The 25,372-nt window shown below is 44.7% G+C and overlaps 1 protein-coding gene across 2 annotated transcripts in view; it reads right to left on the bottom strand.

The window, feature by feature from the left end:
* TLN2 (talin 2) overlaps nucleotides 1-24,804 on the bottom strand; it is a 289,294-nt gene extending 264,490 nt beyond the window's left edge. For both annotated transcript variants that reach the window (XM_040343054.1, XM_040343056.1), the window contains exon 1: nucleotides 24,741-24,804. The gene's annotated coding sequence lies outside the window, so the exon portion shown is untranslated. The remainder of the gene's footprint in view (nucleotides 1-24,740) is intronic.
* Nucleotides 24,805-25,372: the final 568 nt, after the last annotated feature.

The following is a 25,372-nucleotide window of genomic DNA, read 5'->3' as shown; positions in this document are numbered from 1 at the left end:
GTCTGCTTTAAGGCGACGGTTAAGACCAATAATATATTACAAAGTATCAATAAATTTGGCTCCTGCAGAAAATAAAGTAAATGCATCCCACTGCTCTGAATGACATAATGAAGAGAAACCATCACCTGTGAACTCTAAAGAAGCCGACACTTCTGGAGTGTTAACCGCTTGACCACTGGGCACTTAAACCCCCTTCCTCACCAGACCAATTTTCAGCTTTCGGTGCTCTCACAATTTGAATGACAATTACTCAGTCATACAACATTGTGCCCATCTGAAATTTGTGTCCTTTTTTTCCCACAAATAGAGCTTTCTTTTGGTGGTATTTGATCACCTCTGCGATTTTTATTTTTTGCGCTATAAAAGAAAAAACACTGAAAATTCTGTAAAAAAAAATAGTTTCTGTCATATTAGCAGGTATTGCGGAGTATGGGGGGGGGGGGTTATTGCAGAGTATGGGGGGGGGGGGGTTATTGCAGAGTATGGGGGGGGGTTATTGCAGAGTATGGGGGGGGGGGTTATTGCAGAGTATGGGGGGGGGGGGTTATTGCAGAGTATGGGGGGGGGGGGGTTATTGCAGAGTATGGGGGGGGGGGGGTTATTGCAGAGTATGGGGGGGGGGTTATTGCAGAGTATGGGGGGGGGGTTATTGCAGAGTATGGGGGGGGGGGGGTTATTGCAGAGTATGGGGGGGGGGTTATTGCAGAGTATGGGGGGGGGGGGTTATTGCAGAGTATGGGGGGGGGGGGTTATTGCAGAGTATGGGGGGGGGGTTATTGCAGAGTATGGGGGGGGGGTTATTGCAGAGTATGGGGGGGGGGGGTTATTGCAGAGTATGGGGGGGGGGGGTTATTGCAGAGTATGGGGGGGGGGTTATTGCAGAGTATGGGGGGGGGTTATTGCAGAGTATGGGGGGGTTCTTGCAGAGTATGGGGGGGGGGGGTTCTTGCAGAGTATGGGGGGGGGGGGTTCTTGCAGAGTATGGGGGGGGTTATTGCAGAGTATGGGGGGGGGGGGTTATTGCAGAGTATGGGGGGGGGGGGGTTATTGCAGAGTATGGGGGGGGGGGGGTTATTGCAGAGTATGGGGGGGGTTATTGCAGAGTATGGGGGGGGGGGGTTATTGCAGAGTATGGGGGGGGGTTATTGCAGAGTATGGGGGGGGGGTTATTGCAGAGTATGGGGGGGGGGGTTATTGCAGAGTATGGGGGGGGGGGGTTATTGCAGAGTATGGGGGGGGTTATTGCAGAGTATGGGGGGTTAATTGCAGAGTATGGGGGGTTAAATGCAGAGTATGGGGGTTAATTGCAGAGTATGGGGGGGGGTTATTGCAGAGTATGGGGGGGGGGTTATTGCAGAGTATGGGGGGGGGGGTTATTGCAGAGTATGGGGGGGTTATTGCAGAGTATGGGGGGTTATTGCAGAGTATGGGGGGTTAATTGCAGAGTATGGGGGGTTAATTGCAGAGTATGGGGGGTTAATTGCAGAGTATGGGGAGTTAAATGCAGAGTATGGGGGGTTAAATGCAGAGTATGGGGGGTTAAATGCAGAGTATGGGGGGTTAAATGCAGAGTATGGGGGGTTAAATGCAGAGTATGGGGGGTTAAATGCAGAGTATGGGGGGTTAAATGCAGAGTATGGGGGGTTAATTGCAGAGTATGGGGGGTTAATTGCAGAGTATGGGGGGTTAATTGCAGAGTATGGGGGGTTAATTGCAGAGTATGGGGGGTATGGGGGTATTGCAGAGTATGAGGGGTTAATTGCAGAGTATTGAAGAGTATGAGGGGTTAATTGCAGAGTATTGCAGAGTATGAGGGGTTAATTGCAGAGTATGAGGGGTTAATTGCAGAGTATTGCACAGGGAGGGAGGGATGGATCTGTGACTGCATGTGTCACAGATCCATCCCACAGCAGCTGCTGCTGCTGCCGCTCTCCCCCCTCTCCTCTCTGTACCGATCGGTACAGAGAGGAGAGGGAGGAACCGGCGTCATGACATGACGCCGGTTTGTTTACAAGTGATCGCTCCGTCATTTGACGGAGCGATCACGTGGTAAACCGCCGCTATCAGCGGCGATTTACCGCGATCTGTGATGCGCCGGGTCTTCTAGACCCGGCGCTCACAGATGATTCCGCGAGCACGCCCCAGGGGGCGCGCGAGTGAAGGATTCTGGGAGGACATCCCAGGGACGTCGTCCCGGAATAACTCCACCGCGCTGTAGCAGTATTTTCGCTATGGCTCGGTGGGGAAGAGGTTAATTGCCTACTCGGCTCTGTGGTTCTTCCTGCCAAACCTTGCCAAATACACACACACACACTCTCAACAGCCACATTATTAGGTACACCTGTTCAATTGCTTGTCAACACAAATTGCTAGTCAGCCAATCACATGGCAGCAACTCAATTTAGGCATCTAGATGTGGTGAAGACGATTCTTTGAAGTTCAAATCAAACATCAGAATGGGAAAGAAAGGGGATTTAAATGACTCTGAATGTGGCATGGTTGTTGGTACCAGACAGGCTGGTCTGAGTATTTCAAAAACTGCTGATCTACTGGGATTTTCACACACAACCATCTCTATGGTTTACAGAGAATGGTCCAAAAAAAAGAGAAATATCCAGTAAGCGGTAGTTGTGTGGACAAAAATTGATGTAAGAGAAGGATGGGCAGACTGGTTAGAGATGATAGAAAGGCAACAGTAACTCAAATAATGCACATCATAATCGAACCTTAAGCAGATGGGCTACAGCAGCAGAATATGACAACGGGATGCCTCTCCTGTCAGCTAAGAACAGGAAACAGACTTCAATTCGCACAGGCTCAGCAAAATTGGTTAATAGAAGACTGGCAAAAAGTTGCCTGGTCTGAGGAGCCTCGATTTCAGCTGTGACATTCAGATGGTAGAGTTTGGCATAACATGAAAGCACGGATCCATCCTGCCTTGTATCAACGGTTCAGGCTGGTGGTGGTGAAATGGTGTGGGGGATATTTTCTTGCCACACTTTGGACCCCTTAGTACCAATTGAGCATTGTTTAAAAACGCCACAACCTACCTGAGTATTGTTGCCGACCATGTTGTCCATCCCTTTATGACTACAGTGTCCCCATCTTCTGATGACTCCTTCCAGCAGGATAATGCGCCATGTCACAAAGCTCAAATCATCTCACCACTGATTTTTTGAACATGACAATGAGGTCACTGTACTCCAAAGGCCGCCACAGTCACCAGACCTCATCCAATAGAGCACCTTTGGGATGTGGTAGAACGGGAGATTGGCATCATGGATGTGAAGCCAACAAATCTGCAGAAACTGCGTGATGCTTTCATGTCAATATAAACCAAAATCGGAGGAATTTTCCAACACCTTGTTGAATCTCTGCCACGAAGAATTAAACGAGTTGTAAAGGAAAACGTTTACAGGGTATAGAGACATAATAGTTAACCGATTCCTTTTAAAAATGACTAAAAATAGATAAAAATCAATCATATAATGTACCTGCAGTTTCCGTTTTGTTTTTGAATGCTGTTTGCTGCTCTGTGATGTACAGAGACTCAGAGCCAATACAGGGCAGTAATGGTTTGTAAAAGAAACCGATTGGTGCTGTGGGGTTTAGACACACAGTAATCACACCTCCTTGATTAGTGACCACAGAGAGAAAGCTCCCATGACTTTTTTCATCAGGAAACAGACAACCAGGAAGTGTTCAGAACAGAGAAGCATTACAGCAACATCAGAGCAAAAACGAACAATGAGGACATGAAACCAGGACTGCAGTAAGGTAAAGGAAGCTATTTAGCTAAAAAAAAAACATTTTTAATTTAGTGACCCTTTAAGGCAGTTCTAAATACAAAAGGGGGTCCAACCTAGTACTAGCAAGGTGTACCTAATAAAGTGCTGTGTGTGTGTGTGTGCGCGCATTTTAGAGTTGCACAATCGTTAAAGAATTCAACACCCCACACAGCATTTCCTCGATTCAGTGCAGAGCCCTTCTCTGCTCACAGCTGTAAAAAAAAAAAACACACACACACACACAACAGGTAGCCTGCCAAGTTTATCACACTGCTTAGGCGGAGATAAAGAGAAATATTTAGTTCTTTTAGATCAAAGGGAGGAACATCTGTCTGTAAATAAGGTCAGTTTAGCCACAAAAAGAGCCGCTTTCCATGGGGGCACTCGTGCAGGCATACTCCTGAGCAGTGCCGATCCTGACCTCCCTGGGGCCCCAAGCAAAATGACATGTCACATTAAAGTTGAAAAGCGGGGGCTGCTGAAAATGTGGGGAGGGGGGCTGCCGACAGTGACATGTCACATTAAAGATTAAAGTTGAGAAACGGGGGGAGGGGGTGTTCTGCTGTTGGAAATTACATCTTACATTAAAGTGAGAAGCAGGGGGTGCCGACTTCTTACCTCTTCTCCCATGCAGCCAGCGAGTTGAGAAGCAGGGCGAAGGGCCGAAAATGACTTCTCAACAGGCGGGGCCTCTAGTAATTTGGGGGGCCCTAAGCGGCTTGCATAGTGAGCCTATAGGGCGGATCAGGCCTGCTGCTGAGTCCGTTGACACAGAAAGCAGGACTCGGACACCAACCCCTGGCTCCAGTGTCACTGGATTTATCTGTCCAATGAGGACCAGAGACAGCAGCTGGAGCTGCTATGCTCGTCCCATCACTGGAACGATCAAGCTCAGGTAAGAATAAAAGGACAGCTGCAGCACAAAGGGTTTTTCACCTTGAGCCCTGGTTCACACTGGGTACGATTTGGAACGATTTGAGATGCGATTTGACATGTCAAATCGCATCTCAAATCGGCGGCAATTGCCGGCAATGGCACTGTCCTAATCAGTGCGACGCCGCATCTGCGATTTCAAAAAGTAGTTCCTGTACTACTTTTTGCGATTTAGGGCCGCGATTTACATTAAATTGTGGCCGAAATCGCAGCAAAATCGCGGTAAAATCGCGCATTTTACCGCGATTTTGAATTCGCAGCAGTGTGAACCTAGGCTAATACATAGAACGCATTAAGGTGAAAAACCTTGAGGGTTTACAACTCTTAACCACTTCCCGCCTAGCCTATAGCAGATTGACAGCCAAAAAGTGGTTCAGCTATGAATAAGCACTGTATGATAGTGTGAAATGCGTTAGCTCTTTTCCTGATTTTTTGCTGTGATATATTCATGTTGTGACCAGTTTTTAATAAAAGGAACAATTTATTTTTTTTGGAGTGCGGCGGTCCCGGTTTTTCTCTAGACATTTTTGCATATTATTGCAGTGCCTGCACCGAGGTGTTTGGACTCCACCTTGCAGTTCTCTGGGACCTCTGAGCGGTAAACTTTCTCTCTTATCCCATACAGGAAGTGCCAGTAAATGGCATTCCTCAGTTCGCGCTGGAGCCCCATCAGATGTGCCCATCAGTTGCTAAAAAGTGCCCATAAGCTGCCAGTCAGTGCCCCATAAAAAAAAGTCTGCCAGTGCCCATATCAGTGCTAATTAGTGCCCATCAGAAAAACCTGTCAGTAACTCACTGCCACCTGTCAGTGCCAATCAGTACCCATCACAGCCGCCTGTCAGTGCCCATCACAGCCGCCTGTCCACGCCCATCACAGCCGCCTGTCCACGCCCATCAATTATACATATCAGTGCCCATCATTTCTACATATCAGTGCACCCTCCTCAGTGCTCATCAGTGAAGGAGAAAACATTTTATAACCGGAAAAAAAAAAAACGTTTTATTTTTTTAATTTTGTTATTTTTTAGTTTGTTTAGCAAAAAATAAAAAATAGTTTGGGTACAGTGTAGCATGACCGCGCAATTGTCATTCAAACTGCGAAAGAGCTGAAAAGTGAAATTTCTCCAGGGCAAGAAGGGGCAAAAGTTCTTGGTATTGAAGTGGTTAAGAGACACTTTTTCAGACACTTGTTGTTTACATGTTAAAAAATCAGTATTTTTGGCAAGCGGGGGGGCAAAGGGCGCCGTTCGGAAATGCATGGAAAGGCCCGAGGACAGCTCGGCTGACCTTGGCAAACCTCAGGAGCGGAGTCTTTCCGAGATTTGTCTAGGTGTTCTCTGGCCTTTCCGGCCATTTGAGGCTCTCCGGCACCCCCCACCTCTGGCCGCATGCGCTGTTGCATGCCATTGAAGTCAATGCGGAACTAATTATTTTCTTTTCGATTGACTTCAATGGGGAAACTCGCTTTGATATGCGAGTAGTTTGGATTACGAGCATTTTCCTGGAACGGATTATGCTCGTAACCCGAGGTGCCACTGAATGTCACACCGTATTTGTGCAGCGGTCTTCAAACACAATTAAAAAAAAAAAAAAAAAAAACACTAAACAGTAAAGTCGGCACAATTTTTTTGTACGATATGAAAGATGATGCTATGCCGTGAGAATCCTGATCTTAAGTCTAAGCAAAAAAATCTTGATTCTCATTTTAGCCAGAATCTTGCAGCTCTAATTATATTTTTAGATAGATACACACACACACACACACACACACACACACAATATGGAAAAGACTATACATTCCTACAAAGTAGCTAAATAAATAATGGGATTGTTGCATGAAACAAAGGTTGTTGGCGTAACATATGGTAGTACTGGAGTAGCTCAGCAGTACTGGTAACCTATCAGTAGGGGTTCTACACAAGAAAATCAGCACCAATATAGATCAGTGACACAGCACAAGTTTCCATCATTGAAGAGAAAAAATAAATGAGCCTCTCCATCCCTCGCCTCTATGCCACTCCCAAAACTGTAAATACCATTCTATAAATATTACAAAATGTTATGGCAGTCAAGGATTTTGTTTCAATATTTAAAGTATATATTAATAAATGTAATATACCAGGCACTCCCATCACAGATACAGTCTATAACAGAGCGAGAAACAGAGGACACATTATTATGCTAATCTACTGGTGGATTCCAGAATATTTAAAAAAGGATGTGAAAAAGGAATGAGATTGGGGGGGAGACAGGAAGAGAACAGTGGTGACTGGTGGAAAGTTTCCCCTGGGGTAGGGGGTTCCATATTCTCCAATGATAAGTGACATGAGATAGAGAAATTGGGAGTGGGCCAGCAATAACGTATTCATGGATTCCAAACCTTCTGGAATTTGGAGTGCAAGTTGTTGAGCGTACTGAATAGTTTCCCATTTACAAGAAACCCATTCATACAGATTTTGACTTTGAGATCTAGTTTGGAACAGTTAAGTTTTTAATTCAAGTAGAATAAAAAAAGGTGGAGATTTTAAAACTGCAACATGTACCCAGTTATCTCGAAGAATTTCACTGGTCCGATTCATTCTGAAGATTTCAGGCAGAGGCTAAATGTGGCACCAATGTAAAGCCTCGTACACACGATCCGATTGTTGGCAGGGGGTTCATAGACTCATCATAAAATCTTACCATTAGTACGCTCTTTTTGTTGTGCAATTTTTGACCAAAATGTTGGATGACAGGCTAGTAAATTTTCGGCGGACAGGATGGCGCTCAAGAGCTGAAATTCCTCACCGTACGTCACTACATTCGTGTTTGTGGCACGAGAATTGTGTACTGTTAAGTATGCAAGACAAGATCCAGGCACACGCCTTTTTGACAAAAATCAGACGCTCGGTTGGCCAACAATCGCACCGTGTGTACGAGGCTCGAGTCTGATCTATACTGAATTTGCAAGGGGAGTGAACATATCCTTAGAAATAAACAAGTGGTACTACAGCGCTACTATTTATATCAATCACGGGAAAAAACTACACAACAAAAAGAACCAAATGATATAGCTGCATACACAGAGGTGTACAAAAGCAATAGTGAAAATTTATAACATTAGGTGTTGCGCTGATATCAACATTTGCTGCTGTGAATACAATTAGTGCCAATGATACCTAGTACACACCCTAATCGTTAGGAGGCATCAGTGTGCAAATAAGAGAAGAAATTTTATATATAAAGGATAGATAGATAGATAGATAGATAGATAGATAGATAGATAGATAGATAGATAGATAGATAGATAGATAGATAGATAGATAGATAGATAGATAGATAGATGCCACGTTCCTAATATGCATAAAAGGACAAAAACAATAGTGTCACACTATTAGCAACATAAATCCTTCAGCAGAAGAAAACCCCATATATAGACTTGAATAGGGAACGAAGGAACTAGTCCTTTGCTGTTATCAGTGTATGATGTACTTCAACACCTGACCTTTCATTCATCCAGGGTAAAACAGCTCATGCAAGGAGAGAGAAACAAGACATAGTGCAAAACTGTATAAAACGGGGAAAAAGCAGGATAAGCAATACGATGATTGCACTCACGAAACCCCAGATCAAAGCACAGCTTCAGAAGGCAAAACTGCCACTCAGGGTTCGCGATCTCCTCATTCGGACGGATCTCCCATCGATCGTGTCACTAGGCTCCTCCCCCCCACTCGTAACGTCACTCGGCACGTGATTGCACTCACGGAACCCCAGATCAAAGCACAGCTTCAGAAGGCAAAACTGCCACTCAGTGTTTGCGATCTCCTCATTCGGACAGATCTCCCGTCGATCGCGTCACTAGGCTCCTCCCCCACGCGTTACGTCACTCGGCACGTGACTTAGTCATGGGTGAAAAAAAAAATTGTTTACTTACCCTAAATAGCTGTTGCTATGCGGAAGTCCCGAATCTGCCTCTTCATCTTCCGCGGTGGATTCTCTTCCTCCTCCTACACTCGGTTTCTTCTTGTGAATGGGGCGCGCTGCATTCTGGGAACTGTGTGTATCCCAGAAAGCAGCCGGCCCATTCACAAAGCGCCGCTCGCACATGCGCAGTAGGAAACGGGCAGTGAAACCGCATGGGCTTCACTGCCCGTTTCCCTTACTGTGGATGGCGGCGCCTGGAACTGCCAGGATCGAGGATCGGCCTCGGCGGGGGCCGACATCGCTGGCAACTAGGACAGGCAAGTGTCCTTATTAAAAGTCAGCAACTACAGTGTTAGCAGCTGCTGACATTTAATTTTTTTTTTTTTTACCGGACCTCCGCTTTAAAAACCTGTGTAGTGTTTTTTTATTGACATTTTTATTCCACTAGATGAATGGGTAGGGGTACCCCATACTCATTCACATAGGGTGGGGGGCCGGAATCTGGGGGCCCCCTTATTAAAGGGGCTCCCAGATTCCGATAAGCCGCCCCCCCCCCCCCCCCCCGACAACCAACGGCCAGGGTTGTCGGGAAGAGGCCGTTGTCCCCATCAACATGGGGGCAAGGTGCCCCCCCCTGCCCTGAAGCACCAACCCCCCCATGGGGGGACCTTGCAGCCGCTGCAGGATTTCAGTCCTTCACATGGTAGTAAGTCACCAATTGTTTTCTTGGTGACTATGGTCCCAGCTGCCATGAGATAATTGACAAGATTCTCCTGTGTAGTTCTGGGCTGATCCTTCTCCGTTCACATGATCATTGAAACTCCATGAAGTAAGGTCTTGCATTGAGCCCCACTGAGGGAGATTGACAGTTGGTGATTGCTGCTTGGTGATGATCTTCTAGCCCATTCCAGTCTTCTGTAGGTCTACAATTTTGACCCTCGACATCATTGGACAGCTCTTTGGTCTTGGCCATGGTGGAGAGATCGTAATCTGATTGAGTGCTTCTCGCTCCCAGGTGTCTTTTATACAGGTAACAAGCTGAGATTAGGTGCACTCTTATTAGGAGTGCTCCTAATCTAAGCTTGTCACCTGTACAGAAAACCCCTGGGAGCGAGAAATCTTGCCGATTGATAAGGGATCAAAAAAAAATAAAAAATTGACTCATTAAAAATGCAAATTAATTTATAACTTTTTTGAAATGCGTTTTTCTGGATATTTTTGCCAGAGAAGAGGTGGATATGTACTTGTCACAATACCAGCAAATGTGATCGTCACAGAGATGCCTGGTCTTCTTGGCATTTTGAAAAATTCACTTGTCTAAAATCAGGGCTCGACAATAGCCGGGCGCTCGGTCGCAATTGCGACAAGAAATTGTGACCTGGCGCCCGCTGGTAATTAAGGTCGCAAAGCCGCGGACTCAATTACCGGCCGCGGCGGGGGCGCACGGAGGCACAGGATCCTGTGTCTCCGTGCGCCCCCACCGCGCAATCGCGGCGGGCCAACCGCGGCCGGTAATTGAGGCCGCGGCTTTGCAGACTTGTGAAGGCCCAAGCTTACTTCTGTGACCTCGCGCCATCTGATGGTGGCCGTTGGCATTACAAGTAAAACAGCAGTTCTAATGTGATTTCTTTACGGTTTTCACTGCCATCTCCTTCCCTCTAACACCCTGCAATACTATCTGTCACACCGTATTTGCGCAGCGGTCTTACAAGCGCACTTTTTGGGGGAAAATTTTTTTTTTTTTAATTAAAAAAATAAAACAGTAAAGTTATCCCAATTTTTTTTTATATTGTGAAAAATAATGTTACGCTAAGTAAATTGATACCCAACATGTCACGCTTCAAAATTGCGTCCGCTCGTGGAATAGGCGACGTTTAAAAAATTCTACAGGTTGCATGTTTTAGGTTACAGAGGAGGTCTAGGGCTAGAATTATTGCTCTCGCTCGTAACGATCGCGGCGATACCTCACATGTGTGGTTTGAATAGCGTTTACATATGCAGGCGCTACTCAGGTATGTGTTCGCTTCTGCTCGCGAGCTTGGCGGGACGGGGCGTGTTTTCTGGCTCCTAACTTTTTTAGCTGGCTCTTGGATTCCAAGCAAATTTGTCAAACCCTGTCTTAAATAGATATTGTGATTCACATCGTTCGGAGTATATTGCGAGACACCTGATATTTATTTCCCCTCTTGGATATTTATGTTTGCTTCTGTCTTTATAGGTCCAGACGGTAAAACATCTGAGACAGTTCCTGTATTTTGATGATTCATGATATCGAGTAAGAAACTCTGTATATAAAACACACTTGCATAATATGTATGGTCCTGAAGAAGTGAGGGATCCCGCATAACGCATAGACCAGTTACACCCATCAGATTTACATATTTTTGTATTTATCGCAAAGTTTCTTTATGCACATCTATGTTTTTAATATTGTGTTTATGACAATGTTTTACGTGTAATAAAATGTATATGGATTTTTATTCTGACTGTTCTCATGTGGCATATTTAAAGTCACACTATTCTTTTGTTTCAAAAATACAAGTGTTGTTGTTATTCTGTCCCTCACTGGTAAAATAAACCTACCATTAAAATTATAAACTGATTATTTCTTTGTCGATGTACAAAATCAGCAGGGGATCAAAGACTTTTTCCCTTGCTGTAAAGCTGGCCACAGACAGATGTAACAGATATCTCCCTCAACACTTCACAGAAGATAGATGAATCTCACAATTCAAGGTCTGCATTTTGACAGCCAGGCCTGCCAGTTGTTAAAATACCCCAATAATGCCTGCATCTAATTGGATACTGCCGTTTGTGCAACAATTTTCCACCTGGCTCCTTCAATTTTTCAATTGAGGGATGTAGGGTGGAAGACAAATCAATAGAGTTACACACTGAGCTTTTCAATGCCAATTTAGCTCATTAATGAGACAATACAGTGGCTGCCTTTGAAGTTTCCCATTGTGAAATTCAGATCCAAGACTGAATTACTTTGCTTCCCCTGTATTTTCAGAGGTTTTTATTTCATGGACATGACATATCAAACCAGATGTCTAAGGCCCTTTAAACACGGGGACGGATCTGCTTTTAGCGGTCCACCAGTTCAGCGGGAGATCTCTCCACTGAGCCGGCGGATGACAAGTTCCTCTCTGCTCACTGAGCGGGGAGGGGGTTGTGCAGCTCCGCTTCTTCCTATGGAGAGATCGGATGAAAACAGACAGCATGTCCGTTTTCATCAGATCTCACCCGATCCGATCCACCATGGACGGATGGGAACGTATCGACATCCATCTGATTTTAGCGGATCGGATGTTAGTGGACATGTCTCCGCTGACATCCGACGCTCACTAGAGATGTATGGAGCGTCCGTTCAGGTCCACGGACAAAACCGGCAGGCGGAACTGAACGGTCCAACCGCGTGAAAGGGGCCTAAAAGGTAGTGGTATATTATTAGAACGCTTCAAAACTTCATAATCAAAGCTCAGCTGAGGCACAATACAAAGATTTCACTAAAACTGGAGCAGACAGTATTTGGATCAGCTATGCAGGGCAACCAATCAGCTTGTTCAGTTAAAGCGGTGGTTCACCCTCCATAACAACTTTTTAGCATAAAATGAGGCATAGTAGCGCGAGCTACAGTATGCCTGTCTTTATTTTTTTATCCCCGTACTCACTGTGCAATCGTAGAGACAAGATTACGTCTCCCAGCGGGGAATGGGCGTTCCTATGGAGAGAGAAGGTGATTGACGGCCGGCTCTGCTTTTTTTTATTAATAGGGTGAACCCCTGCTTTAAAGTAGAACTATAGGCAACCCCCCCCCCCCCTCCCCCTCATTTTGAATAGCAAGGAAGGGTTATAAACCTTATAAGGTTTATTTTTGCCATCTTTGTCCCTTCACTTCCTGTCCCATAGCCAAACAGGAAGTAAGAGGAAATCCCTGCAAATAAAAGGGAATCTTTTGCCAACTCCCAGGTCACCAGAACTAGTGACCCAATTGGAAGATTTCCACTCTATTACTTTCAGGGGACAACCCAAAATTTGGGATTCGCTTTTACTTTCAATTAAAATGGTGCACAGGACAAATCGAGAGGGTGAATATCCCTAACAGGGACACGGAAAACAATAAAAACTGACTGGGGTTCTAATCCATCTTCTCTCTATCCAAAACAAAAAAAACGATGTAGCCTTTTGTTATACTTTAACCACTTACGGACTGCCCGCTGTCGTTATACGTCGGCAGTTTGAAGCGCAATATCATTATGGCAGGAGCCAGCTGCCATAACCCCAGCATTGTCTTCTTCAGCGGGCAGTCCGCTCAGTCACTTTTATCGGGGGGCGGGTGAGCGGTAACTGCAGCTTACCGGAGCCACCGGGACAATCGTGTCCGCTCTCCCAAGCCTAAATGCCGAGTGAGGGGGAAGATGGCCCCCGGTCAGCTCCATAGCATTGGCGGAATGAAGGCAGCGTCACTTCCGTCCATTGCTCTTAAAAAGGGACCCCCCCCCAGTTGCAATTTATTGTAAATTTGAGATCTGAGGTCTTTTTGACCATAGATCTCATATTTAAGAGGTCCTGTCATGCTTTTTTTCTATTACAAGAGATGTTTACATTCCTTGTTATAGGAATAAAAGTGACACAAAAATTTTCATTTTAAAAAGGACAGTGTCTAAATAAAAACGCAAATTAAATAAGATTTTTTTTCTTTTTAAAGTGCCCCATCCCGTCAAGCTCGCACGCAGAAGCGAACACAAAGGTAAGCCATGCCTGCATATGAAAACTGTGTTCAAACCACACATGTGAGGTATCGCCGCGATTAGAGCAAGAGAAATAATTCTAGCTCTGGAGCTCCACCAACTCAAAACTGGTAACCTGTAGACATTTTTAAACGTCACCTATGGAGATTTTTAAGGGTAAGACTTTGTCGCCATTCCACGAGCGGGTGCAATTTTGAAGCATGACATGCTGGATATCAATTTACTCGGCGTAACATTATCTTTTACAATATAAAAAAAGAAAATTGGGCTAACTTTACGGTTGTCTTATTTTTTAAAGTGTATTGTTCCCCAAAAAAAGTGCGCTTGTAAGACCGTTGCACAAATACGGTGCGACAGAAAATATTGCAACGTCATTTAATTCCCTAGGGTGTCTGAAAAAAAATAAATACATAATGTTTAGGGGGTTCTAAGTAATTTTCTAGAAAAACCATGAGGGTTTACAACCCATTTAACCTCCTGGGCGGTGTTCCCGAGTCTGACTCGGGGTGAGATTTTTGGGCTAGGATCGGTAACCCCGAGTCAGACTCGGGCTCGCCTCGCTGGATGTACAGGGAGTTTTACTTACCTTGTCCCTGGATCCAGCGATGCCACCGCGCTGTGTGAGCGAGCAGGTCCTCGCTCGATTCACACAGTGCCTCCGTGTGACGCCGATCTCCGTTCCCTGCGACGTTACGACGCACGGGGACGGAGAACGGCGCCAAATTCAAAAAAGTAAACAAACACTATACATACAGTATACTGTAATCTTATAGATTACAGTACTGTATGTAAAAAAAACACACCCCCGTTGTCCCTAGTGGTCTGTCCTGTGTCATGCATGTCATTTTGTATAATAAAAACGTTTCTTTCTCCCTGCAAACTGTAGATTGTCCATAGCAACCAAAAGTGTCCCTTTATGTCAAAAATAGTTTTAGATCAGCTAAAAACCAGCGATAATAAATTATAATCACTTGCAGAATTGTGCGATAGCGATTTGTGGGGAAATTCGTCATAAAAAAAAAAAAATAATGACAGCAACAATTCTGCAACTGAGCAAATTTCAGTGATTTTGATTTGATTACATTATTGAATATTTTTTATTATAATTATATTATTATTTGTTATAATTATTTATAATTATTTATTATATTATAATTTATAATTTTGTTTTTAAAAAAATGTCATACCCGGGATGCCTATTAGAAGCTTGTTTGGTCAGATTTAAGTGAGTTATTTCTAAAAATGACAGACCTACAATATAAAACGCCAAATTTCCTTGCAAATAATGGTACCGCTTTCAGCATGTTTTTTCTGAAAGAATCATACCGCCAGGGAGGTTAAGTGTTTAAGATTTGAAAATAAAAGCTAGAAGTGGACTGGTTGCCATGCACAGCTGCTCCAGTTTTGGTGTTTAGGTGTCTGTTAGGACGGTTTCTTTGCAATTAAATTGACAGTATGTACGTGTTTTTTTTGTACGGCACCTAAGCACAAGAGATGATGACTATGCAAGTGTCAGCAATATAAAACACAGACCATCTATGCAGAAACAGATTAGAAAGACAGCCTCAACTTGAGTCTACCATAACTGTAACTGACTGAAAATGTGATAGTTTTAGATACAAGGTACTAAATGTATTAAATCATGGAGCACTTATGCAGATACCTTTTAGGCCCCGTTCACATGGGGAGATGACATGTACCCTGTGCATGGCTGTCTTTTCTCTACATAGGGAAGCACAGGTGTTGCGGGCATCCCATTGTTCATGGCTGCATGGACACAGCCACTGTGTCCCAATAAGACATGTGGGTGCCGCCATCCCTGAATGCACATAGGGCGAGTTCAGGGACCCACAGGTAGGTCATGTGGGAACACAACGGCTGTGTCTGTGCAGCCATGTGCCCCAATAGAGAACATTGGAACACCCGTGCATCCCTGTGCCAGAAAACAGCCCTGCATGGGGCATGCATGTCATCACCCCGTGTGAAAGAGGACTTATACTGGAGCCACCCTGTTTGCAGTGTACTGTACATAGCTCACTCTGCTTGCATTCCACCAAAATGTAAAAATAGCATCTCCAAATTTAAAGTGTTTCCATGCTTAATCTCACTCCTCCCCCTCTTATTCTTACCTGAGCCAGCAGCTCTCACCACTGTCTCCCTCCTCATTGGGCAGATGGATAGCGGGGGAGGGATCCCTGCTCTGTGTCAATAGACACAGACTGGGCCCGTTTAGGAGCGGGCACGCATGGGTGCCCTCATGGCTTTCCGTGGGGGCACTTGCCGAAGAAGGGAAGCCAGGTAAATGTAACATGCTTGTTATAAAGGAAAAAAAAACTGGAGGTTTAATAACACTTTAAGATAGAAAAATAAAAGTGGACCAAATAAACACATGCCATACTATAAAAAGATTTTAGTCTCCATGTGCTGAGCCAAGAACTATATACTGCGTCTAAAAGCACTCCAAGGCAGAAAACAGAAGCATACGATCAAAGAGTCCATAAACTGAAGACGTAATGTGGTGCCCATGGTGTCTACACTCTGCACACAAGGCCAGACCCATAAGGTTATCTAAACAGGCCGAGTGCTGTGCTAAGACCATGACTGGACTGGCCAGAGCCAGGCTCTGCACATCTGGAATCCACAGGGGACACCTGACTACTGGGATCATGAAGATGGGATCTTGTGGTGCTGTGTGTGGGGGAGGGGCTCATAAAATGATAAATCAGGGCACTCGGTATGCATGAAGGGGTAGCCTGGAGAGTTGAGAATAAACAATACATTGTGCTGGTGAAGCTTGGTGATTGTGTTCAATTCATAACTAGAGCTGCACGATTCTGGCTGAAATGAGAATCACGATTTTTATGCTAAGAGGATAGATCACGATTCTCGCGGCGCAACATCATCTTTCACATTAAAACAAAAAAAATTGGGCTAACTTTACCGTTTCCTTTTTTTTTTTTTTTATTGAAATTATTTTTTTCCCAAAAAAATGCATTTAACCACTTAAGGACCGCCTCCTGCAGATATACGTCGGCAGAATGGCACTGCTGGGCACAAGCACGTACAGGTATGTCCTCTTTAATTGCCGGTCGCGCGCCCGCGACCCAGTCCGAAGCTCCGTGACCGCGGGACCCGTGGACCCAATCGCCAATGGAGTCCCGCGATCGGTCCCCAGAGTTTAAGAACACAGCTTCCCCGTTCTTCACTGTGGCGCCATCATTGATCGTGTGTTCCCTGATATAGGGAAACACAATCAATGACATCACACCTACAGCCACACCCCCCTACAGTTAGAAACACAAATGAGGTCACACTTAACCACAAGGGGGCGCTGAAGGGGTTAACTCCCAAACTGCAATTGTAATTTTCACAGTAAACAATGCATTTTTAATGCATTTTTTGCTGTGAAAATGACAATGGTCCCAAAAATGTGTCAAAATTGTCCAAAGTGTCTGCCATAATGTCGCAGTCACGGAAAAAAATGCTGATCGCCGCCATTAGTAGTAAAAAAAAAATAATAATTTATAAAAATGCAATTAAACTATCCCCTATTTTGTAAACGCTATAAATTTCGCGCAAACCAATCGATAAGCGCTTATTGCGTTTTTTTTACCAAAAATATGTAGAAGAATATGCATCGGCCTAAACTGAGGAAATTTTTTTTTATATATATATATATATTTTTGGGGGATATTTATTATAGCAAAAAGTAAAAAATATTGCATTTTTTTTAAAATTGTCGCTCTATTTTTGTTGCCTAAAGGTCCGGGTCTTAAGTGGTTAAAGGGCCGCCAGGCAAATACAATGTGACATAAAATATTGCAGCCAGGGTCTCTGCTAAAATAAATTTTATATATATATATATTTAACTTAAAGGGGAGTTCCAGCCAATATTTATGTTTATTAAAAGTCAGCAGCTACAAAAAGTGTAGCTGCTGGCTTTTAATAACCAGACACTTACCTGCTCCGGCGTTCCAGCGCCGCGCCGGCCGGGGCTCCGCTGCTCTCCTCTCCTCTCCCTCCCCGGCCGGCGTCTTCATTGTCACTGTGGGCACCCACTACGCATGTGCGAGCGGCACTGCGCATGCAGTTGGACAGGCGATCGCCTAGGACCTGTCACATGTCCTAGGCGATCGCCTACAGGGAGGGGCTGCCAAAAGGCGATTAAGCTTAATCGCCTTTGCAGCCCCTCGGCGGAAGGAGGAAGTGGGACAGGAAGTCCCCTTCTCCTGAAGCCCCCACTCCCCCCCCAAAAAAAATTACATGCCAAATGTGGCATGTAAGGGGGTGAGGAGTGGGATAAGCGGAGGTTCCATTTTTGGGTGGAACTCCGCTTTAAGAAACAAGTGTCAGAAAAAGATTTGGACTTTAAGTGGTTAAACTTCCTGCATTTACACACAGAAGTTTTTTCTAAGAAGGAAGTTAGTTACAATGTTTCATGTTGTTACAAACTTGGCACACTGCCCAGATTTTTTCTTTACACACAAAGAAGTTTATCCCTTTGATCCAAGAAGGAAGCATTAGTTACAATGTTTTCTGTTAAAAACTTAGCAGACTGCCCAGATATGTTTCTTTTGACAGCTGAGTGAGCAGATAAGTCTCTCCGCTTGTTATATGACAGAATCGGCAAACTCTGCATTGGAGATCTCAGGGGGGGGTGAGTCGAGATCACGATTTTTTTAAACAACCAATTGTGCAGCTCTAATAGCAGTTTATTTCTTTTGAAAGGTTTTACATAAAATCAGATTGTAAGCACACCTGGCAGTGTTAAATGGTTTGTTTCATCTCTGTAACCGATACATTCTGCTGGAGAGCTTTATAAAAAAAAAATGGCGAGAAGAAAGCCAGCCTAATGAATGAGAGAATCAGCGCAGCCATCAAATCTAATTGATAAAACTGCGATATAATAAACCTTTGTTTTTGGGATTAAAATCATTTAGGCTGGATTCACACCTATGCAGTTTTAGTGCTTTTTGCATTTTGCAGATTTGCACTACAGTCCACTTAACATGGTTTCCTATGGAACATGTTCTGTAGTGCAAATCTGCAAAATGCAAAAAGCATTAAAACTGCATAGGTGTGAATCCAGCCTTAAACAATTTCTAAGACTAACTATAGATTACAGAGTTGATACATGAAAGGACTCCCCCATCCACACAAGAGAAGTGGAGGGAGGAATCCTCCTCGCTGGTACATTGTATTCTGACAGCCAGACTCCTCCTCTGTCAAACAGTCCCCTATCAACAGAAGTCCATCATTAGAAGGATGGATGAAAATTTAGTTGGACTTTCCTGAACCAAACTCATTTTGATCCATCTATGGGCAGCTTTCTGATGTGCAAGATTATAAAAGGTATAATCCCTGGTTCACACTATATTCGGCTCCGAAATCACACGACTTTACTTCAAGTGTGTCTTAGCCGACGTCTATGCACCTAAAAATCACCACAAATAGTGCAGAAACTACTTTTTCAAATCGGTGCAGCAACACCAAGTTGGCGTTGTACCGATTTGAATGGTTCCATTGCCGAGAATAGGGTGCAACTTGTCGTACGATTTACACCTGCCAAGTCACATGACAAGTCGCACCGGTGTGTACAGAGGCTGAAACATTGCAAACCTGTCCTCTTAGGAAGCACTCATAAAAAGTACTAGAATACTGATACAAAAATGTATGTCATGTTGTTCAGGTTTTTATTCCTTATGAATCTACTGTATAACTTACCGTATTTTCCGGCGTATAAGACAACCTTTTGGATGCAAAAAAATGCATCCAAAGTCGGGGGTCGTCTTATACGCCGATGACAGTCTCCGTCAGGCTGCGGGCATCCATGATTTAAAACAGGGCTCGACAAATCCCGGTCGCCATGGCGACTAGAAATAGCATCCTGGCGACTTGGCTTGGAAGGTGGGCAAAAAAAAATAAAAAAAAATATTTTTTTTTGTGAGCTGGCGCCATCTGGTGCTGAGCCGTTGGTATTAAGTTAAGCATTACAAGTTAAACAGCAATTCTAATGTCATTTTTCACTATTTTCACTGCCATCTTCTTCCCTCTAATTAAAACCCCCAAACATTATATATATTTTTTATCCTAAACACCCTAGAGAATAAAATGGTGATCGTTGCAATACTTTCTGTCACGCCGTATTTGCGCAGCGGTCTTACAAGCGCACTTTTTTGGGAAAAAAAATTACACTTTTTTTAATTAAAAAATAAGACAACATTAAAGTTATCCCCATTTTTTTTAATATTATGAAAGAGAATGTTACGCCGAATAAATTGATACCCAACATGTCACGCTTCAAAATTGCATCCGCTCGTGGAATGCCGACAAACTTTTACCCTTTTTGCCCACCTTCCAAGCCAAGTCCCCAGGACACTATTTCTAGTCGCCATGGCGACCGGGATTTGTCGAGCCCTGCATTAAATGATGCAATAATTTGCAGCGTGAAGAATGTGCCATCTCCATTACGAACACTAGTTTTACCAGAAAGAGTGCTCCCTTCTCATACTTGATTCTGAGCATGTGCGTTTTTTTCCCCCTCGGAAAAGCATACACATGACCGGTTTTCCCTGATGGGGAAAAAGTCAGCCGGGAATCCCAACGGGAAAAAAGAAAGCTGGTTCTCTTTTTTTTTTTGCTGGCAGTTTACTCGCCGAGAAAACTGCAATGCATACACACGGCCGATTTTCCCGGCCAAAAGCTCTCATGGCAGTTTTCCTGTACGAGGCATCAGTGTTTTTTATTTGATTACATTATTGAATAAAATTGTATTATTATTTTTGATATTTATAGTTCTATTATAATTTATGATTTTGTGTTTCAAACTTTATCATACCCGGGATGTCTACTAGACTGTTTGGACAGATTTAAGCAAGTTATTCCTAAGAATTGCAAAAGAGGAAAGATATGGACAGCCGCACTCCAATTTCTTAAAAAGACGTGCCCTTTATTGGGTAAAGGAAAAATGCACCACAAGTATCAGCACACAGTGGGAAAAACAGCTGACGCGTTTCGCATTGGATATCAATGCTTAGTCATAGCTACAATTCCTAAGAATTACAGGCCTACATTATAAAACATCAAATTTCTTTGCAAAACAATGTACCGCTTTGAGAAGCAAAAAAATCTGACAATCATACCGCCAGGGAGGTTAATACACATGGTTACATTTTACTTGAATGGGTCATGTTCGCAAGTCTAACAGCTAGTTTACACTTGCTTCGGACATGCTTTGTTAAAGCTCTCTGAATGCCAGTCATCGCTAAATAAAACGGTTAGCATACAGTATTACACCTTGCTTTTGCTTGGTACTTTGACGAGGCTTCAGTGGGGCATCAAGCGAGACTTCTATGGAGGCTTTGAAGTACCACTAAGCTACATGGGGTATGATTGTTAAAGAAAAGCAAAAGCAAGGTGTAAACAGGAATGTAAGCCAACCATTTTATTTAGTGACAGAAGCTTTGACTGGCATTCAAGGAGCTTTAACAAAGCCTGTCCAAAACCTTGTTTTGAAGCAAGTGTAAACTAGCCGTTAATGTGTGTTGAAGACGAAGCAAGTGTAAATGAGCCATTAAAGCTCTCTGAATGCCAGTCAAAGCTCCTGTCACTAAATACAATGGTTAGCTTACAGTCCTGTTTACATCTGCTTTATAAATTATACCCCATGTAGCTTTAGTGGTGCTTCAAAGCCTCCATAGAAGTCTATGGCCAAGCTTGCTTGAAGCACCTAAAGCTTTAATTCAGCTTCGCTTTGAAGAAATTGCAGGTGTGAGATTATATATATATATATATATATATATATATATATATATATATATATATATATATATATATATATATATATATATATATATATATATATATATATATATATATACACACACACACATACATACACACACACACACACACACAGCTTCAAAAGAGCTTTACTAAAGCATCACTTACGCATCATAAAAGCATGTTGATGTGGTAGGCGCTTTAACCCATTTGAGCCTTTTGCACACATTTAAAAAATTATTTTAGGCCTGAAGATTACACAAAACCCCAAACATTATATACCGTATTTATCAGCGTATACCGTGCACTTTTTTGCCCTGAAAATCAGGGCAAAATCGTGGGTGCGCGATATACGCCAATACCCGCGCCGAGTTTGAATACTGCGCCGGCATATATCGAGCGCAGTACACTCGGCAGTCTCGGCTCCTCTCGCGCTCACGTCCTGGACGTACAGGACGTGAGCGCGAGAGTAGCCGAGCCTGCCCGACTATACACGAGTGTACTGCGCTCGATATATGCCGGCGCAGTATTCAAACTCGGCGCGGGAAAGCGGGGATCGAGCGGGGAGGACGCCGGACCCGACGAAGAGGACACCCGAAGCCGCAGACGGACGTCGGACCCGACGAGGCCGCCGATGGACGCCGCGCAAGACACCAAAACTAAGTACAACATTTTTTTTTTCCACAGGAATGCGGGTCCACTTTAGGGGTGCGCGCTATACGCTGGAGCGCGCAATACCCCGATAAATACAGTATTTTCTGAAAGCAGACACCCTAGAGAAGAAAAACAGCAGTAGATCCAATTCATGTTACACGTTATTACCTTAAAGGTCTAAAAAACACACTAATATGAATTTTAGGGCAAACAAACGCAAAACATCACCCACATTTTTGTTAAAATATAATAGACGAAGTTGTGCTGAGTAAAAAGATACCCAACATGGCAAACCTTAAATTATTTTTGTGCCCGTAAAATGGCGTCAGACTTCAGTACCCTATATGTTCTATAGGCGACGCTTCACAGGCCCCCTATAGCAGTGTTTCTCAACTCTAGTCCTCAAGGCACCCCAACAGGTCATGTTTTCAGGATTTCCCTCAGATGAAACGGCTGTGGTAATTACTATGGCAGTGAAACTGAGCAAATCACATGTGCAAAATAATGGAAAGCCTGAAAACACGACCTGTTAGGGCGCCTTGAGGACTGGAGTTGAGAAACACTGCCCTATAGGTATCAGTTTAGTGTTACGGAAGTGGTCTGGTGATAAAATGATTGCTCTCACTCTGGCATACACAGCGATATGCAACGTGTGTATCGCAATCAAAGTTTTCACGTGTTGGCCCGATGCATGCGTTTACATTCATGCCTGTGTATATCTGGAGAAGGGGAGGCCTCAACATTTTTATGGGGGGGGGGGGGTTTATGTGCTTGGGTGGAACTTTAATTTTTTGCAAAAGAAATAAAATACTTTTTTTTCCCCCCATCACATAGGAGACAAACAGTTCCCTATGTGATGATTTTTTGGTGACAGGTTCTCTTTATTGAGATATGCAGGGTGTCTCCATTGTATTTCACTGAATTTTTTGCAATGTGAAACGCATTGCAAAACATCCTCCTTTCTCTGCAAACCGAACCGGGGACACCAAGAACGTGACCCGGAAGTGACGTCACTTTCTGGGTCACTGCAAGAAGGGGAGAAGAGCGGACGTGTATCCGCTCTTCTCCTGCCCCCCCTTCCTACACGCCAGCACCCACCATGACTGCCCAGGGCCCACCGATGGGCAAGCGGAGCCTGGTAAGCATTGCGGGAGCGTGCGCGTGGGGAGGGCGCTGGTACCGGGGGAGAGCGATCAGGCGGGCGGCAGTGGCACTGCCCAAATGCTCTCATCTGAATGGCTGTCTTTCAGTTTCTCACACAATCCTGGTGGCGGCCGCCTCTAATACACACATCTCTTATTCTCAGAGAGGATTCAATATTTAGCTCCCTAACCATATAGCTGGTTATATTTACCGCTGCATACAGAGATATTCCAGAATAAACTTTACTAAACACCAAACTTTTTTTTAGGTCTTTATCTGATTAATCAAAACAATAATTGGCCAACTAATCGATTATGAAAAAAATCGTTAGTTGCAGCCCTATGCGATATTGAAGCCGACATCCCAGCGCAACTTCGGGACGACTTCTTTAACTTCTTTTTTCGGCGTAACACGTTCAAATGCACCCAAACGTAATGTCCTTCAAGGCATAAAACAAAAAGGAACGTATGTAAATTGCACACCAATGCATTACAACATTTTAATGCACAGGCCTGTGGTGTGGATGAGCCCTCAGTCCACGCCTCGATGGGTTACGTAGTGTTCTGTCCAATCAGAGGAGATCTTTATTGTAGCCATGTGACTGTCATTTGTAAATTCTACCCAATATACCTCTGTCACTATTTCTATAACCTCTTCCATGTCGCCAACATACGCCGTCTCCGGCCCGGTACACCTCTGCCCAGCAATGGAGCCTGGGCCGAGTGTGGAGGAGCAGAGATTGGGAATTGGTACATTCTTAGTACATAGCAGGCAGCCGAGAGTGTAAATGGAGAAGGCTCCTGCTACAGCACAGCACCCACCTACCTACCGAGATATACACAGCACCCACCAATACACAGCACCCACCTACCTACCGAGATAAACACAGCACCCACCTACCAATACACAGCACCCACCTACCGAGATATACATAGCACCCACCTACCTATACACAGCACCCACCTACCGAGATATACATAGCACCCACCTACCGATACACAGCACCCACCTACCGATATATACACAGCACCCACCCACCAATATATACATAGCACCCACCCACCAATACACAGCACCCACCTTCCAAGATATACATAGCACCCACCCACCAATACACAGTACCCACCTTCCGACCGAGATATACATAGCACCCACCTACCAAGATATACACCGCACCCACCTACCAATACACACACCGCACCCACCAATATATAAACCGCACCCACCTACCTACCGAGATATACACAGCACCCACCTACCGAGATATACACAGCACCCACCTACCTACCGAGATATACACAGCACCCACCTACCTACCGAGATATACACAGCACCCACCTACCAATACACAGCACCCACCTACTGAGATATACACAGCACCCACCTAAACACAGCACCCACCTACCAAGATATACACAGCACCCACCTACCTATACACAGCACCCACCTACCTACCTATACACAGCACCCACCTACAGAGATATACCCAGCACCCTCCCACACCCAGCACCCACCTCTCTACACATCCATGGATCGAGATATACCCCAATACACATGCATGGATAGATATACACCAATACACATGCATGGAGCCTGCACTCTCCAAACCTCATCCCATAGCCATGCATGCTCGGCTCCCTCCTCCTCCACACATGGGACCAGCTCTGTCTATACATCCCTATCGCCTTATTCCATGCCTGCCTCACATTCCTCCACACCAAGCACATTCTATGGTGACCTGCCACTTCCAGCACTGTCCCCTCAGCAGCACATCCCCACTTACCGGCCGAATCCCCTGCCGGACCCCGGGTCACTCCCTCTCCATCCCCTGCTGCCTCTCCGCCCGAAGCGCTGCCCGACCCCCCCAGAACCACACGCTGCGCATGCGCGGGAGAGGAGGAGTTGGGGGGAGAGCACGATGGTCATATCACGCAGCTGCATCATTGGCGGGCACTGGGGGGGTCTCACTGCTGTGGCACGGAGCGCCATCTTGTGGCTGGCACTGGGAAGTGTAGTGATTCTCACACAGAGATGGTTCTGTCAGGCTATGAGGAGGATGAAATATGATGGAAGTGTGGGTTTAGCACCCATTGCACAGGCTTGGTGTGCGTTACAGGAGCATGCGTTATCATATTGGACAAAAACACCCTTTTGCAGATGGGTGGCGGTGCCCCTAAGGGTCTATTCGCACCAGGTATGGTAGGACTACGTCCGGCAGCGTTTCCAGTGCCACCGCTGTGAATAGAAAGAATAGATACTATTAAAGTAGAACTATGGGTACAATTTTTTCCATTTTGGATAGAGCAAAGGAGGGTTACAACCCCAGTCATATTTTTTTCGCCATCTGTGTCCCATTGCAGAGATTTCTCTTCACTTCCTGTCCCACAGCCAAACAGGAAGTGAGAGGAAATCCTT

The sequence above is a fragment of the Rana temporaria genome, chromosome 3, assembly GCF_905171775.1.
Source record: "Rana temporaria chromosome 3, aRanTem1.1, whole genome shotgun sequence".
NCBI classification, from domain to species: Eukaryota; Metazoa; Chordata; class Amphibia; order Anura; family Ranidae; genus Rana; species Rana temporaria.
Note: the sequence above shows the minus strand (reverse complement) of the source record. Positions and strands in the feature narration are given on the sequence as shown.